Raw genomic sequence first — 16,830 nt, forward strand, 5'->3', positions numbered from 1 at the left:
CCCCAAAGGCGTCGCGACACACAGGTTGAGAACCGCTGATCTAGAGGAAGCAGTCAATGGAAACGGGCCACAGACTGAAATGATGTCACCAAGGAAGGGTAGGGATGCAAGGAAGACTCACTTCTACATATACTGTAGCAGGTGGCTCCCACTCTTGGTCAAAATACTGAGCTTCCTAAACAACTGCTGGATTTAAGAGAGCAACACAACTGTGTTTTATGTTGATTTTTGTACATAAATTTAGAATATATCGAGTGAATTGGAACCACCATGAGAAAACAAAGGGTAGTGCCCAGTTGGTGTGACTCAATGGTAGAGTGTCAACCTAGGAACTAGATCATGGTTCAATTCCCTGGCAGCCTGGGTTGTGGGCTCAATTCCCAGATGGGGACATGCAGGAGGCAGCTAATTAATTATTCTCTTTCCTCATTGATGTTTTTCTCCCTCTCCCTTCCTTTCTGAAATCAATAAAAATAAAAAAAAGAAAACAAAGGCTAGTAATGAAATAACCTAATATTGCCTTTCTAATTTAGTAAGAAGAGTAGACACATCTAAGAAATGTGTAAAAATATGATTCAAATATTTTCCAACAGATATTTGGTTCAAAAATAAGGATGTCAAAAAAAGTTATTATTCTTTCTAATATATATTTCTTAGGAACTGTATGTAATACTCTGTTTATAACCTATTTGTCAAAGAATTTTTTCTCAGAAATATAAATCAACTAGTTGGATACATATATATTAACTACATTCATTCATTTTTAATCCCTTATAGGTCAGTTTCAACAATAATAAGGATCATAAAGAAATAAGTTTTGCATGTTTCCATTGACATTTCCATTAATATTTGGGCATTTTGTTAAAAATGTTCTGGAAAATAGAAAATCATTATAAAAGGTGCTCTATTAGTAGAATTCAGGAGTTTTTAAAAAAGGCCAAAATGGTAAAAAAGTAAAACTAATATTATTGGCAGCTACCTTGTAGGTTACTTTCATTAGCTACTGTTTTTTTTAATCTGAAAAAAGAAAATGAAGAAACCAACTTAACAACTAACCCTAGTACTCAAAAGAAATTTCTGAACTAAAAGGGAGTTAGTCATACATGTGTAATATATATTTATATAGCACAGATTATATTGAAATATATAACCAGAACAACTTAAAAACTATGAACTTTATATTTCAAAGCATTATACAGATTATTTCCCCATGCATGAAAAGCTAAAAGTAGAAATGGCCTTCATACAAGTATAAGTTATACTCAATGCTGATTTATTTGGAGAAAAAGAATAATAATCAGTGCCACCTTTCCCCCAGATAAGAATAGAGTATTAAAATTTCTAATAATAGTCTGGCCAGCATGGCTTAGTGGTTGACCGTCGACCTATGAACCAGAAGGCCATGGTTCAATTCCTGGTCAAGGCACAGGCCCGGGTTGCAGGCTGGATCCCCAGTGGAGGGTGTCACACAAGAGGCATCCAATCAATGATTCTCTCTCATTATTGATGTTTCTATCCCTCTGTCCCTCTCCCTTTCTCTCTGAAATCAATACAAATATATTTTTTTAAAAAACTTCTAATAATGAAAACTGTATAAAAAGTGGCAGATATATCAATAGAAAGAATAAGTGAAGCAGAATAGATAAACTTAAAAAACAACTTAGTTTAAAACATAAAAACTTAATATATAACATAATGACATATGTCAAAATTTATAATGTATTATAAACTAGTAAAAATATCATAAACTGAGGGGTAATATGAGTTTTCAATAAATGTTGAAATATTTGGAGGAAAATCTAGAGCCTACATTGAATCACACTAAAAGAAATCCATTTCAGATTAGTTAAAAAGTTGACATAAAAAGAAATCAAGAAAAAACAAACAGAAAATCCCAATGAGATTTAAATGATCTAGGGATACAGAAAAATTTATGATATAAAAGATATACAGAAGTGAAAACCACATGATTATAGTTAAATGCAGTTCAATTTAAATATTTAGCTTATTAAATTAATATATTTAAATGCAAAGTTCTATAACATGACTCAATAAAGAAAATTTATTTACATGAAAGTGTATGACAAAATTTTTGCAAAAAATATAATTAAGAATTAGTACCCATAATATACAAAGAATTCTGTTGAACCACAAATATTCATGCTCCCAAATGGCAAACACATACAACTACTAAACATGGGGGAAATATTAAGCCTCCTATGTGATTTTTAAAAAATCCAATTTAAAACAATGAAGTGTAATTTTTGCTTTTCAATTAACAAAAATTTTTGTCAATAATGATCCATGCTGATTAAGTATTCTTAGCTATAGCTATTTCAAGAGGAAACTGATATACCAACTCTGGAAAGCAACTTGGTCACCCACAAAGAGACTTTTTATAAGTTCACTAGAGGCCTGGTGCATGAAAATGTGTGCACCGTGGGGGGGGAGTCCCTCAGCCCGGCCTGCGCGCCCTCTTGCAGTCGAGGATGTCCTACTGACGGCTTGCAGTGGTTCTCAACCTTCCTAATGCTGCAACCCTTAATACAGTTCCTCATGTTGTGGTGACCCCCAACCATAAAATTATTTTCGTTGCTACTTCATAACTGTAATTTTGCTACTGTTATGAATCGTAATGTAAATATCTGATATGCAGGATGTATTTTCAGGGGTCATGACCCACAGGTTGAGAACCGCTGGTAAGGGCTTATGGGAGGTGACCGGGCCGGCTAATCAGGGGACAGTGCTGTCCCCATCACTCTGCAGTTGCCGCCTGGCCTCCCTCTGTGGGAGGCGACCAGATGGGCCAATCAGGGGATGATGCCAGCCCCTCCCCATCGCCCCTCCACCACCGCTGGTCGCCACCCCCCCACCCCCCATCCCCCATCGCTCTTCCCTCCCTCTAGCCTCTGGCATGCGCTTTGGCTAGCCTGGCACCACCTGCTCACCGGCCCAGCCCCCCACTGACTGGTCATTCCGCCATTCAGTTGATTTGTATATTAAACTTTTATTATAGGACTGTCTTTGATATACTAACTCTCTTCTAGCATTCTTCCTAAGATAATAATTGACTATGCACAAAGATTTGTATATTAAGTGCATAATATAGCATTATTAAACTAAGAAAAACTGAAAGCATTTTCAATGCCTAACAGGAAAATGAGTAAATGTTGGTACATCTACCCAATGAAACACTATACCACCATTAAAAATGGTATTTTTTGCCCTAGTTGGTTTGGCTCAGTGGATAAGAGTGTTGGCCTCCCAGGTTCTATTCCCGTCAAGGGCAATATGGCCAGGTTGTGGGCTTGATTCCCAGTAGGGAACATGCAGGAGGCAGCAGATCAATGGTTCTCCCTCATCATTGATGTTTCTATCTCTCTCTCCCTCTCCCTTTCTCTCTGAAATCAAATTTTTTAAAAACGCATTTACTAAGACTTTAAAGATCTAGGAAAATTAAATGAAACATGAAGTGAAAAAAGCAGGATAGATCTAGATGAATAGAAAGAGTTAAAGCTGAGCCAAGATACAGCAAATCTAGGCAGCAGGACAGACTTCATGGTAGCTTCAAGCTGCTGGGGATACAGCAATGAGTGACAGAGGAGGCTCTGGTCTTCACAGGGTAACAGACAATAAACAAACAAGTAAGTATATTATATAGTGCCAAGGTAATGGAGAACATGCATGTGCACATTTATCTTAAGTATTATAATGCAGTGCTTACATGCATGCCACTGGGACACACACAAACACACACACACACAGTGGAAAACACCTGTCAAAATAATGACAGATAGTACTTTGATGTGAAAATGAGATGATAGGTGATTTTAATTTTCTTCTACATATGTTTTGGCACTTGAAAATGGACCACCTACTATTATCAAAAGAAAGAGGGAAAGGCTACATGTTGTTATTGAAAAGTTATGAAAATCATCATGTTTTACTTTGACTTTTTTTTCCCACCTAGGGTACAGAATACATAATTTTTTCCCCTTTCTATCACTTGACCGAATGGATCACCTGACCACAACCTGATAGTGGATTTTTGTGTTGTAGGCCTTTAAGAATGGAATAAACAAGTTATGTCTGTTAGGAAAATATGAGAACAATGATATTCAGGATATCTTGTGCTTCTTGGTGGCCCTAGATCAGAGGCGTGCAGTTAGGCAGGCAGAGCTGAGAGGTGAGGGTACAGGCCCAGGAGTTGCTATAGAAATGGCAACCACAGGAATAGTATTTGCATATTTTGGGGAGAACAGGAAACTCCCACTCTGTCTAGTCACGGGCTTGCGTCACACATATGACGGTTTGAAAAGCACCTAAGAACCCAAACTGCAGCTTCCTCCCCACTGCACTTCAGAGTTCAGGCTGTGGCTTGGCTTAAAGACAAACAGCTCCAAGACCCAGAGAGGGACATCTCCGAGATCAATTAGCAGTTGCATTTTCCCAACATTTGCAACTTGATCACCTCTCCTTGACAAGTGTTGCAGCATTATGGGATCAAAGAGCCAAACACTCATGTACATTTTAGACACATTTAACCTTTCTGGCACCAGATCCTGGGCAGCTACAAAACAGGATTTCAAAATCATGACCTCCTCTTCCTCTCTGTCTCACTCATTTCTTTTGTCATTTGCTGGTTCAAAACAAAGTTTATCGTGTCTCCTATATCAACTTCTCTTCCGCTTGCCTCAGGCCAGAATATAGGAAGTGAGATTTTGATTGTTTGACAAGACCCATACAGAAAGAATAGATATAGCCCCCCAAATAGATATCAGAACTATTTAAAGGACTAGTATATCTGCAAAGATGTCAGAGAAAATAAAAAGCAGCTATTTCCTGATAATATTCTATCATTTTACCAGTTCCTAATCATAAAGCTTCTGTTTTAATCTTGTAACCAATGACCTTCAATAAATGACCTGGAATAAATTATTTAATTCTGCTAGCCAAACCTCATCCATTATGTGTTTGAATAACAGCTTTAGAAAGTTGAATGCAGGCAAATGTTAATGCTTTTACACATTTTTAAAAGCAGTTTTGTTCTATTCTTAAATGACATACAGGTCACTTCTAATGATTACATCCCTCCTCCAGCTAATTTCAAGACTACAATCTTGCCATATCCATCTCCCTCAGATTTGTATTCAACAACACTAACTGTTTAGAAAGAAGACTAGAAAGGAATCGGGATTTTAACTTGTAAATATAGACAAATCAATCCATCTCTACGGCTACAATTTATTTATCTTTACAATGAAGGGGCTGGATAATTTGAAGGTTACTTCTGATTCTAACATTCCAGGCCTTTGTAATTTATGCTTTCAAGGTCAAGTTCATTGTGTTTTTAATTGTGACAGTGAATTAGACTAATAAACTTGGCCAGCCATGCTAATGTGTGAAGAGAAGAAGGGAAATGTGTAGAGAACTATTTGTATACACAGGTCATATAAAATTCAAACAATTTAGAGACATTATCTTATCCTATCCCTGAGAGAATGAACATAAAGGTAGAATGTCAAGGAAGGAGAAGTGGCATCATGAAAGGTTAACAGAAAAGACACTTTGGAGAAACTGAGACATAAGATGTCTATAAAAAGCATTGTATGGTGAGCAATCAACCAGGATCAAGAAATGACTGCTGATAAAATCATGCATTATAATTTTCAGTTTTTTTCTCATTATGCATTATATATTATAAGCTTTAGTTTTTCATTTATTATAAAATATTAGTGTTATGCCATAGACTTCATTTCATAAACTATTTTCCATATAATATTGTACATCCTACTGTATAAAACAGTGGCCTTGGCATTTGGCCACCAAATGGTCAACTAATATGCATAGTATTGAATATTGTTAAGTTGTTGTCATAGATAGCTTTTCCTATCTGTTCCACAACTAAAAGAAAGGGAATATGAGAAAAGGGGAAAATGAGAATATGGCACAGTAGTAAAGAGTTACCTGGGAAAACCATCTGATTTTTGAAAGCTATGAGCTTGTCTCCATCAAAAAAAATCAATGAAATACTATATGTTTTTTAAAAACAACTTCCAAATGTCAGAGATTAGAAATGCCTCACTCTAAAACAGATAATTTCTGCTTCCCTTTCCCATGGTAAGATGTTTCAAACAAGGGTATCCCTTACTTCATCATAATGGATTTCAAACCCAAAACATAGGCAGTGCAGAAGGAAAGAAATAGCTTGCCCACATTCCCAAATCCTGATTTGATAATCCCTATTAGATTACAAATGAGCTAAAGACATGATATTTGATGACAATAAAAACTAAATGGCCTACCATTAAATAAGTGTCTACTATAAGCAAGGTATTGTCAGACACATCAATCAGTATGTTATTTCTAATTCTCACAAAAATGCTGCAAAATAAGCATTAGAATGCATATTAGAATCCACTTTACCATTGGGTAAGGAATAAATATAAAACTCTCTCTCTCTCTCTCTCTCTCTCTCTTTCTCTCTCTCTCTCTCTGTCTCCTTCCTTAGGTAGAAAGCATAAAAAAATAAATAATGCAATCCTAACTGGATTATTGGAAACGTCTAATGCTTAAAGTAGAGCTATCAGCTCTGGCTATTGTGGCTCAGTTGGTTGGAGCTTCGACTGTGCACCAAAGGGTCATAGGTCTTATTCCCAGTCAGGGCACATATCCAGGTTGTGGGTTTGATCCTGGTTGGAGAGTGTACAGAAGACAACAGACAGATGTTTCTCACATTGATCTCTCTCTCTTTCTCTCTAAAATATAAAATCAATTAAAAAATAGACCTATCAGAGAAGATACCTCTTTCCATAGGCAATTACCTCAATATGTATGTAGACTCTTGCGAAAAATAAACACATAGTAAAAGCCTAGTATGAACATCCTGTAGCACAGAGGTTTGTATACCATTTTATATCTTCTGTAGGTATATCCTATATAATAAAAGCCTAATATGCTAAGTGTCCGGTCGACCAGTCGGCCATTCAACCAATCAAATCGTAATATGCTAATGATATGCTAAGGCAGCTCAACTGCTTGCTATGATGTGCACTGACCACCAGGGGGAAGACAGTTGACCAGTTGGCCAGTCACTATGATGTGCACTGACCACCAGGGGTTAGCTTGCTGTTTGGGTCTGGCTGATCGTGACTGAGACAGGCCAGACATGCCCTGGAGCCCTCACACCATCCCTTCCCGGCTGGCCAGCCTCCTGCGTCCCTCCCTGGCCCTGATCATGCACTGGTGGGGTCCTTCGGCCTGGCCTGCGCACTCTGGGACCCTTTGGGGGATGTCAGAGAGCCGTTTTTGGCCCAATCCTGCAGGCCAGGCTGAGGACCCCCTGGTGCACTAATTCATGCACCAGGCCTCTAGTATGATAATAACAGTGAGAAGAATGCAGGATTTATCACCATACTTTATGACTATCCTAACAAGTCTATTAACATCTATATTCTCCCTGGTGCACTCCACCTATCACGGACCCTGTACTTAAGGTGACCCACTGAATCAGATGCCAGAGTTTGGTCTAACCCTAGATTTCAGACCTAATAATCAAGTTCCTTTGCCACTGGGGTGCCAATCCAGCTTCATTGCCCCCATGCATCCTTTCAAACTTACCATTTCTGAAATAACTCAAAAAAACTTTAGTCCTATATAATCTTCCATTCATCATGAGATCTAGAAATTGGCCACAGAATCCTTTTTGTGTGTCAGTATTTTTGACACTTTTAACTCCTGAGATAGATCTCCTGCCTATGTTTCTATCCCTTGGCCATGCTCCCAAAATAATATTTTCTACTTGTCAAACCAGGTACTTGTGTGTCATCTACAAGAATCATAACACATATTAAGTTAGTTGAAAGGAAACTCAGAATTTGCTACTCTACCATGCCTTTTCTATCGCTGAGAAATCGGAGGCTCGGAGAGGATAAAAGATGTAGCTAAGGTCACAAAATTAAACATTTCCAGAACCAGAACTAGAACCATAGTCACTTGACTCCAAGTTCAGAGCCCCTTTCCTAACCCCAGTGTGGATCTCTTTTCACAACACCAGCGTGAGTGAATCTCACTGTGCCTGGTATGCCAGTTGCCTCCCAGACCGACTCTTGTCCTGTACTGGTTTTGCTATTTCCCTCTTCTCCTAATCCTACCTTTCCCCTAGAAGACAAAATGTTTAAAAGTCAGATCTTTAACAGATCTTATTTAAAATATTTCCAAGCTCTGATTTAGGATTTCCATTTGACCTTAAAATCTGAGGGTTTCCTTTCTCTTACTAGTACCAGACACTCCTGTGTAGTACATGCTTCCCCACATTGGTTCCTATACATTCACTAGCCTAACAATAGAGCCATAATAGTATAGAATTGGAAGCAAACTCAGACAATGGTCTGCCTCTTTTATCCAACCTGCATATCTAAAGAATTACAGCTAAATGATAATCCCTTTTATCTCTTTTGAGAATTCCAATGCCAAACCAAATTCCCTTTCTTCGACACTTTTGAACATACATTTTACCTTAAAATAAACTCTCTTGTCATTTATTTTAATCTCATTAGCTCTTCCATTAGCATGCAGAATACTAATAAATGATAGCATTCTCTTCATAAAAAACAAGACAATTGGATGCTTTGGAAGAGAATATGTGAACACTATGTTGACTCATCCTTTCTCTTTAAGCAGTTCTGTAGCCCATATCTTTGGGCTGGGCCAGTATGATGCTATTTACCAGAATTCTCTGCCACATGATATGTCACCTTGTTTGACTCTAGCAATGGTTCAACTCTAGGAGGCAATTAGCTTTTCAATGACATTTGCTTTTATTAAAAACAAACACATAAAAAAAGATTGAAATGCAACTTTTCAGATTATAATTCTCTTTAAACTGTATATATGTAACAGCAAAAAATCTACTGAACCTGCAACCACATTCATCTTCCCCAAGCACTGCTTCACATACACTAAAACCTTGCAGTGTAGCCCCCCCACACCCTGTCCCATTGGCCAATGGATCAGGTCCAAAACTCTTGTAATGGAGGCTAAGGTTCACCACACCTCAGCTTCCACACATTACTACCATTTTGTCTTCTATTCTTCACAATCCTTTGCTTTAGGGAGAGCAGTTTACACATTATTGCCTGGAACCACTAAACAGTTCATGGCTTGAGGTACACCCTTCCCTGTCTCAGATGCCTTCACTTCTCTATTCGACCTTTGTGAGTTCTACTTTTCTTCCAACTTCCTCTTCCATAGTCAAGTTACTTCCTTAATCAGTCATTACACCGCCTGGCACACCCATGGTTCACTTTGCTTTGCTTCCCAAAGAGACAAACTGGCAGGTTGGAAAGAGTATGAGCTTTGGAGCCAGACAAATAGTCCATGCCTTGAATCAAACACGGATTATAATCTTAGTCTTCTCACGGACTACCGACGTGGCCACAAGAAGTGACCTCACTTTTATGAGCTTCAACTTTCTCAACTGAAGAATGGAAATAATACATCATATTATCAAAAGTGCTACCCTGTAATCCAACTAGTATTCAGACTGAAAAATACCATTGATAGTTTTAATAAAACTTATACATTTTTAAATTAAGCAAAAATTCATAAAAACCATTTGGGGGTAAATTAACACTGGTGTTCTTCAGTTTTGTATCAACTCAATAGCTTCTTTTCTACAAATAAAAATAACAATTTAAATACATGATACCAACCACTCAGATCAAGACCTTGTTTGTCAGATTTCATAAAGAATTTCTTGGTAAGATAGTGAACCTAAAAATAGGTGACTGCAGCGAAAGTACAAGTAATCCATCCATTATATCTGCACCATCAGTCAACAGTGTGAGGATGACAGTTTGGGTGTGAGCATAGAAATATTTGGTTCAGAAGGAAAAAAAAAAATCTGCCAAGAAATTCATTCTGATTATGATGCGTGAGTGTATTCCCACCTGAAGGAGGTTAGAGACTATTAAATAAAAAGCAGTTCTCATCATCTTCTGAACCTTTTAACTACTAATAATCGGTACTTTGCTGATGATGCAGAACAACTTTTCAAGCTGATTAATAGGTCATGTGTGTAGAAGAGGCACCCACGTTCATAAAACAATTATGCTAATCCTCTAATTTTTTTTTCAAAGATTATGAAATATTCTAATCTTTGAAGAATATAGGTTTTGGTTGCAGATGGTGTTTGAATATTGCCTGTCGAGCTCATTAACATTGTGAATTTCACATATTTTATCCACACAATCCCATGAGAACTGTAATAGGAGGATTATTACCCTCTATTTAAAAGTGGTAAACACAGATTTAGAAGCAATTTAGAGGTCTACCCAAGGTCAAACAGCTAGTTAAAAGAGGGCAGGATTCGAATTTTGGTTTCCTGAACCAGTGCTATTTTCAAAGACTCAGAAAGTGAATATTTTTACAGTTCATAAAAGTGAAGGAAATCCTTCTTTATTAGAAAGTCTCAACTTCACTTGGCTCACTTTAGATGTTTACATTGTAACACATTCTAGCTGCACCTATACAAATTCAAAAGTTGCTCAATTTCTGAGTAGATCGATACACAGAGTCAATGTTTGAATATGGCTAGAACAAAACTATCAAAATTATTTCAGTGCACGGCAAGTGTCAGTATAATGGCCTGGATGCATCTTGTCTCTGCCTATAATAAATAACATAGGATATTATCCTATTTTTGTGAGAAGCTTAAAACAACACTGAATCTTAATGAATGCCACCCAGCAGGCCACAGACTAGAGATTAGTGATCTAAGAAGTTTTTCCCCAAAATATAATTCTGAATGTAAAATTTATTTATGAGCCACATATTGGGGATAGTCATCAACTTTTAAATCCAGGCATAGAGAAGGATAGCTGATTTACATAAATGAGAATATGAATTAAGGGAGTTACTAAAGTGTAAACTCAAAAGCAGAGGCTATTGCTTCTGATTGTAGAAAGTATTTCCTTTTAGATAAAAAGATTCCAACTCTGTTATCTCCAGTGTGTGTCACTTAATTTCTCATTTGTGTTGTGCCTATTGCAGTCATGACATTTGGCCTAACTTATCTATGCCACCCAACCCACAATTTATCAAAGCTTGAAATGGTCATAAGAATTAGCAGGTGGCTAACTACATGCAAGTGAACATATTGGTAGCTCAGTTCAAGGAAGTTACAGTAAGATTCTCATTTTGTTGTATATGGATTATATCTGTTTAAAGATATTATTGAGGAGATTCATGCATGTGGTGAAAGGCTAGATTAGATAGTATCCATGGTCCCCTCTAATTCTGAAAATTTTTGAATATCTTATGGATAACTAAAGAGAACAAAAGCAGAGGATAAAATTAAATCAGTCACTATTATTGCTCCTAAAGAATGAGTTTATGAGTCTACACTGAAAATATAAATTTCAATAATATTAAAACTCGCCGAAACCGGTTTGGCTCAGTGGATAGAGCGTCAGCCTGCGGACTGAGAGGTCCCGGGTTCGGTTCCGGTCAGGGGCATGTACCTGGGTTGCGGGCACATCCCCAGTAGGAGATGTGCAGGAGGCGGCTGGTCGATGTTTCTCTCTCATCGATGTTTCTAACTCTCTATCTCTCTCCCTTCCTCTCTGTAAAAAATCAATAAAATATATTTTAAAAAAAAATAATAATATTAAAACTCAAACTTAGAAACAACTAATATGAAAGGATGTAGAACAGTTAAAAGCATTGACCTTCAAATTTTTATCTCAAAATGGGGTTAGAATCCTTAAAATAAAATTAAAAAATTAAAAAATCTAAATGACTTCCACAAAGCACTTGAAGGATTAATATCTGTCTTCTTTGCTTATTACCTGATAAAATATTATAATATAATCCTATAATTTTTGTACCACATATTTGGCACATTAACCTTATGAGAACAAAGTTTTTCAGCCAAATGTATTTTTAACACATATATGAAGCTGAGAAATGCAAGCATTTTGAACCTAGGGCACATCAACACATGTCCCATTAGTGAGAAATAGTTGAACTGAGCAAAGGCAAGGATGAGTAACTTGATGACCTTGATCTCTGAATATAGAATCATCTATTTTCTGTAACATCTGGCCAAATCCTGACCTTTTGCCTGCCTCAGTGGCTCAACCAGTATAATTATACTCCTGCTGTGAAACATACTTAAAAGTTGATTTGCAAAACTTTTTCTGTTTCCAGAAAAAAAAATGCACCAAATAGAATGAATCTAATTTAGGTATCAATGATTTCAACAATTGAAGAAATGTACTGTCACATATTAAGATAATTCTAACAATGCTTTGTTGTCATTGATAAAGAGATGCCTCATTTTGCCAAAGAAATCTTTATAAACTTGGGTATAAATTCAATTTTAAAATTCAACTTGATTAGGAGACATCATTTTTAAGAGATTCATTCAGCAAATATGTTTACAAATTAATTCTGCTTAATAACCTAGATTTTTCTATATACATTTATTTACAATGAGGTGATTTTCTGTGACAATTAGTTTATATACCTTAAGAACATATACTATTTGAGTATTTGTGAAAGAAACTTTGCAAGTTTTCTGAAAATATAGATAACATTACTTTGTAATTAAAAAATAAAAAACATAATGTTGCTATAATCTGCACATATAATTGAGACATTATATGCTATTTCCTAGCACCTGTTAAGTTAGAAAGCTACAACACATGAACAGGGAAATTTGTCTCTCATAGAAAACTGCACTCTTAAAATGCCAAAATGCAAGATCAACGACTTTAACTCAACCTTTAATGTGCTGTCATGCAACTTCACTACAGCACATTTGGGCAAGATCTTTAAATTGTTTTGTTTTGCTATGTTTTTAACCAGGCTAATAGTTTTATATGCCCTATAAGAAATAGGCCTTATAAAAAATATAACATTATTAATAAACTAGAGGCCCGGTGCACAGATTCGTGTACTGGTGGGGTCCCTCAGCCTGGCCTGAGCCCTCTTGCTATCTGGGACCCCTTGGGGGATGTTGGACTGCCAGTTTCAGCCTGATCCCCACAGACCAGGGACCAGGCTGAAACTGGCAGTCCGACATTCCCTGAAGGATGTAGCAGTACGTAATGTGGCAGGTGGTCGGGGAGGAGCCTGAGCCCCAGCCAGCCCCGCGCTACTTCCGCTCATCCCGGCCCTGCTGTGCCTGCAGCCACAGCTCAGTAGCCCACTGCGGTGGAGGCGGGAGGCTCACGCTGCCACCACAGCTGTGCTTGTCAGCCGTGAGCCTGGTGTCTGGCGCCTATCAGTCAGCTGAGCAGTGCTCCCTGGTGGTCAGTGCACATCATAGCTACTGGTCAAATGGTCGTTTAGTCATTTGTTCATTCGGTCACTTAGGCTTTTATATATATAGACTAGAGGCCCAATGCACGAAATTTGTGCAAGAATAGACCTTCCTTCCCCCAGCTGCCAGCACCAGCTTCCCTCTGGTACCCAGGACCCAGGCTTCCCTTGAAGCCCTGGCTTCATCCGGAAGGTCGTCTGGAAGGACGTCTGGTCTAATCAGCATATTACACTTTTATTATTATAGATACCTTTACACTAGCTTAATACAAATCAATAAGGATAAAAACACATATACTAAGAATGCATGAAACATCTAAACTGAATGAAAATAACGTGATTGTGGACCATTTATGAACCAGTCTGATCCCATCACAATGCCTTAAATGTCTTTGGGCATTTTTCCCAATCCAAGTTTCTCTTCTTTGAAGTTATCATTGGTACAAGGTGTGATGACTTTCAGGCATCAATTAATATAAATTGGCAGCAGGCATAGTATTAATTAAACATGACACTCTGATTATTTAAACCTCCTATTAAAGTTGATTATTTAGAGCATGTTGATAGCCTGCTCTTCAAAAATGACTGATGATATCAAGCTTTACTGACTTCCTCCAAGTCTACTATTTCCAACTCCTCAGAACAGAAGGAATAAATGAAGTGAGAAGAACACTGAAACAAGGCTAATAGGCAAACCGACTAATCTCAGACTCCCAAGGTCAAAGTAAAGCAATTCATTTCTTGCCTTTCATCAACACAAGACATGATTTATCAATCTGAGAGCAGGATTACAAACATTATACATCTCAATGATATGTTCTTTGCACTGTGTAACTTTTTGAACAATGATGGATTGCAGTCACCACAAAAGTAATATCATAGGGAAAACCTATTAGATTTGCAAATAAAAACATTTTGGTTTTTAAAAGCAAAGGTACTCATTAGCAATCACTACTACTACACACTTCATTGGGGGGAGGGGCAATATTATTTTAAAATTCAGATATTCGTTGGGATTCTATCACTTATGTGATCTAAACTTTGGACTTTTATGCTCTTCAAAATATTATTCTTACTTTAATATATTCATTTGTGGAGCCAGTCACCATGCTATAGATAATTATTAAATGCAATATTTTTATATTATTGCAACATGTCAAAGATATTATTGCATTTTCACATAAAAATGGTAAATGTCTTTTAAGGATTGCTACTTCTATAGTCCAAAGCTGCTTTTAGAGAAGAAAACATTATAAGAAATACCATTGGAACATTTTTTAACATTACAAATGTAATCATATAGCAGGAATTTTGCCTCAAATTTTAGGATTAATGTCTTATAAGCTATTAAGCATGGGTGAGATAATAAGAAAGAAGTCACAAACTAATTATTTTGATGATATTAATCTCCCAGCTTATCTCTCATTTGCTATAACACTTACAGAACTGTTCCATAAGTCATGCTCCTATTAGAAGTTAAGAAATTATTCTGTAGAGTAATGTTAGGTAATTTGAAAGATTTCCACTGATATCAAATTATATATAAAAGATTGTCAATAGTGATCACCAAACCATATTCTCCGTTCTATATATTTTAAATCACATTTTTGCTGATCGAAATTAATGACCACTTTTTCTATTCCATCACAATTTAAGGTGAAATTTATTGCCTCGGTGGAGGAGGATACTACAAGATGTTGTACCTGCAGCTGATGATTCATTTCACCAGCTGCCAGAGAGCTGCACGTTGCCGCACACCTGGACACACGCACTGCGACTGTTTGGGAAACACATTTATCTTGGCACGTCACAAAGGAGATGAAATTATAATTATTCTCCCTTGTAACGAAAGGTATTTTGGAGCTGTGTCGACCTACAAAATAATACAAATTACACATCTGGAATAGGTCCACATAATTTTACCATCTGTTCTCTATATTCAACCATGAATATGTCCCAAAGCATTCTTTGTGTTTAAAAAAATAAGATTTATTTTTTAAAGGCTTGGACTGGTTGTCAACATTGCAGGGAAATGTTATTTTTTAATTTAATACACTGAATAAATTGCTCAAAACCCTGAATTTCTTTGGTTGATAAATAATGCATAGTACAAATTTAATCAGTAGTTTTCATTAAGGGGATTTTGTGGCTATCTCGGATTCTGATTTTGAGAAAATAAATGTATTGGCTAAGTCTTATGCAAAATCTTCCATGCAAAAACTAAATATCTGAGTATCTAGTATGAAAAAAGAATGATATCAGACAGGTCTTTCTTCAACTGAAGTTTCAATAGTTACTCATTATCTTGACCTAAAAATCCAGAGATTCTTACTTAATTTCTCCTAAGAAGTTCCTTAGTTTAACACATTAAAATATCATATCAAAATAAAAGTATTCTAGGAATATTTAATACAGTTTTCAGAATCATGAGTTCCAGAAAATGAAAATATTTTATCCAAGGTAACCAGTGATAATAATCTTAGTCTACATCAGATTTGATAGTAACTTTAATTTATTATAAAACTCTTATAGCTGATGTTTCTCTTTTAAATATGTTTTTATTGATTTTTTACAGAGAGGAAGGGAGAGAGATAGAGAGTTAGAAACATCGATGAGAGAGACATCGATCAGCTGCCTCCTGCACATCTCCTACTGGGGATGTGCCTGCAACCCAGGTACATGCCCTTGACCAGAATCGAACCTGGGACCTTTCAGTCCGCAGGCCGACGCTCTAAGATGTTTCTCTTTTAAAATGCAAGTTTATTTTCTCTAAATATAAAGATTCAATGAATCTGTACACAAGAATAGGAGAGATCATAAAATGCACATTCAACTTTAGTACTGAAAGTTTAGAGAACAAGCTTCACTATGGTGTGAAATAATTTTTCATATTTCTACCAAAAACACTGAAGAAAGAGAATAGCTTAGGATATTGAAATATAGAAAACACTCTTACCTGGGTAATATTTACCTTGCTCCTAAAATAAGGATATAATAATAGTAACAACAACCAAACAATTATCTATAATAATAAAAGCATAATATGCTAATTAGACCAGACATCCAAACAACCTTCCAAACATCATTCCAGATGTCCTTCTGGATGAAGCCACAGCAGCAGGGGCTGAGGCAGAGGCGGGTAGGGGCAATCAGGCAGGCAGGCGAGTGGTTAGGGGTGATCAGGCAGGCAGGCAAGTGGTTAGGGGTGATCAAGCAGGCAGGCAGAGTGGTTAGGGGTGATCAGGAAGGCAGGCGAGTGGTTAGGGGTGATCAAGCAGGCAGGCAGAGTGGTTAGGGGTGATCAGGCAGGCAGGCAGGTGTGCAGTTAGGAGCCAGTGGTCCCGGATTGTGAGAAGGATGTCCAACTGCTGGTTTAGCGGGATCAGGCCTAAACTGGCAGTCGGACATCCCCCGAGGGGTCCCGGATTGTGAGAGGGTGCAGGCCAGGCTGAGGGACACCCCACCCCCTGTGCACTAATTTCATGCACCAGGCCTCTAGTGTAG

General features: G+C 37.2%; 1 protein-coding gene across 4 annotated transcripts in view; it reads right to left on the bottom strand.

The window, feature by feature from the left end:
* SLC7A11 (solute carrier family 7 member 11) overlaps positions 1 to 16,830 on the bottom strand; it is a 133,805-nt gene that overhangs the window by 85,660 nt on the left and 31,315 nt on the right. The window lies entirely within an intron of this gene.

The sequence above is a fragment of the Myotis yumanensis genome, unplaced genomic scaffold (genome assembly GCF_028538775.1).
Source record: "Myotis yumanensis isolate MYYU_CA2020_CCGP unplaced genomic scaffold, mMyoYum1.0.hap1 SCAF_5, whole genome shotgun sequence".
NCBI lineage: Eukaryota > Metazoa > Chordata > Mammalia > Chiroptera > Vespertilionidae > Myotis > Myotis yumanensis.